The following is a 2,500-nucleotide window of genomic DNA, read 5'->3' as shown; positions in this document are numbered from 1 at the left end:
ATGGGAGGTAGCCAAAAAGGAAAAGGCATAGAAACCGCTCCTACTCATTCCATCCCCTAGATACTCCCCTCCATCCTCCACCCTCTTCCCTCCCTCACATCTTGGCACCTTCTGGATGACGGGTCATCCCTGCATCCCGTCCACTGCCCTGGGTCAGAAGCATGTCGCAAGACACAGCACATCCATAGCAAGGCCGCTTCATTAATTCGGCAACCACCCCTCTATGTCCCCTCATGCAGAAAAGGAGAAGACGGGGAGAAATCCCTTCGGGTTGTGTCAATTTATTTCTCATACATAATCCATCACTCCCCATCCCCCACCCCCTCATGCATCACAGCATCATCCATACACAATCCTTCTCCATTCACCCCTATCTTCTGTCTTCTCCCGTCCTTCCTCAACAGACATTCCTCTCTTTTGTAATGCTCCTTTTACCCCATCCATCCATCTCATCCTAGGACGCCCCCTCATATTCACTCCTTCCACCTCTGCCTTCCACACTTCTTTTACTAATCTTACTTCACTCATTCTTTCCATGTGTCCAAACCATCCTAATACTCTTTCATGAACCCTATCTCCCAACTCCCTTTCTACCCCTGTTCTCTTTCTCACCTCCCCATTTCTCACTCTATCCAGCCTAGTAACCCCTATCATACTTCTCATTCATTTCATCTCAAACACATTCAAACTCCTTCTCTCTTCCTCTCATATGTTCCATGTTGCTGTCGGCATAATCACTCCTTCATACAACCTCCTCTTAGTACCCACCCAAATGTCTATTTCTCATTACACTTATTAATCCACCAAGACATTTACTCGCTTCTCTCAATCTACATTCTGCGTCCACCCCCACTCCTTCTTTTCGTGCCACATTTGCACCCAAGTATCCAAAACTATCCACTTCCTCCAGTCTCTCTCCCTTAATACTCACTTACAGTCTGCTGTCACTTCAGCTTCCTTCTTTCACGCTCATTCTCAAACTCTGTCACTATCCTCCTCAATCCCTCCTCTGCTCCCGCTACAAGTGCAGTGTCGTCAGAAAAAAACAACTGGCTTATTTCCCACTTTTCTCTATTTTCTTTAACCATCTCCAACCACTAACCCACAACCATTGCATTCACCTCTCGCACCACCCAATCCATGTATAGATTGAACAGCTAGGGCGACATAACATCCCTGATGAAGTCCCACCTTTACCTCAAACCATTCATTCTCTCCATTTCAAATCCTAACACAAGCTCTACTTCTCTCGTAAAAACTCTTGACTGCTCTTAACAGCTTTCCTCCTATTCCATATAGCTGCAATACATGCCACGGTGCCTTCCTGTCTACCCTGTCGTAGGCCTTTTCCAAATCCATAAAACCCCAAAAAACATCCTTACCTTTTCCTATAGCTTTCTCACATATCTGTCTTAGCTCAAAAATCTGATCTACACAACCCCTACCTGTCCTAAATCCACACTATTCCTCATCAATTACTCCCTCTGTTCCTCTCCTAATCCTCTCAATCAAGACCTCCCATAAGCCTTCCCAACTACACTCAACAAGCGGATCCCTCTGAAACTACTACATTCACACTTGTCCCCCTTTCCCTTGAAAAGCGGAACTATACAGGTACTCCTCCAGTCCTCCGGCACTCTACCCTCTCTTATGCAAACATTAAATAACCTCACCAGCAAGTCCACCGAAACTGTTCCTCCTTTTTTCACACATTCTGCATGTCAACCATCGAACCCAGGTGCACTTCCTGCTCTGATCATCTCAGCAGCTGCTTTCACTTCATCTCTCCCTATTTCTTCTCCATTTTCTTCACTCATCACTCTCATTACTTTCTTAGCGCTTCCCACTGCAACTACCTTTCTCTCCCTATCCTCCTTCACATTTAGCAACTCCATAAGATACTCTGCCAACATTCCTCTCTCCATCTGCACCTTTTACCTTTTCTTCTCTACTTGATTCACCTCCTCTTCCTTTTTTAATTTCTTTCCAAAACATCTTTTTATTACTTTCAAAAATGTCAGTCATACTCTTATCCCATTTCACATCTGCTCTCCTCCTTGCCTCTTATGCTTGACCTCTCTTCTCTTTACTTTGTACCTCTCTTACGATTTCTCGTCCTAATTTGGAACCAATCTACGAAAGCCTACTTCTTCTCTTCTACACCATTCTTTGCTTTCTCATCCCACCAATCGTTACCCTTCCTTCTATTTCCTCCCACTTTCCTTGTCCCACATACCATCTTTGCACACCTTATGACTTTCTCCTTGAACCATCCTCATTCCTCCTCCACTCCTAGTTCTACTCCTTCACTCCCCTCCACTACTCTCTCAGCTTCTTCTTATACTCCTTCTCCTTTTCTTTCTCATTTAAGCAGTTCATCCTAAACACCTCCCTACCTTGTGCTCTTTTTCTCTTTCTCCACCTATTCTCCATTCTCAATTTACCTTCCACCGGAAAATGATCTGATATTCCCCCACTCTCTCCCCTTAGAACATGTACA

At 44.7% G+C, this 2,500-nt stretch overlaps 1 protein-coding gene across 1 annotated transcript in view; it reads right to left on the bottom strand.

The window, feature by feature from the left end:
• The window catches only part of LOC143034294 (ATP-dependent DNA helicase Pif1-like), a 14,049-nt gene that overhangs the window by 454 nt on the left and 11,095 nt on the right, over positions 1-2,500 (bottom strand). The window lies entirely within an intron of this gene.

Source organism: Oratosquilla oratoria, chromosome 17 (assembly GCF_046742065.1).
Source record: "Oratosquilla oratoria isolate Oo_2021 chromosome 17, ASM4674206v1, whole genome shotgun sequence".
NCBI classification, from domain to species: Eukaryota; Metazoa; Arthropoda; class Malacostraca; order Stomatopoda; family Squillidae; genus Oratosquilla; species Oratosquilla oratoria.
Note: the sequence above shows the minus strand (reverse complement) of the source record. Positions and strands in the feature narration are given on the sequence as shown.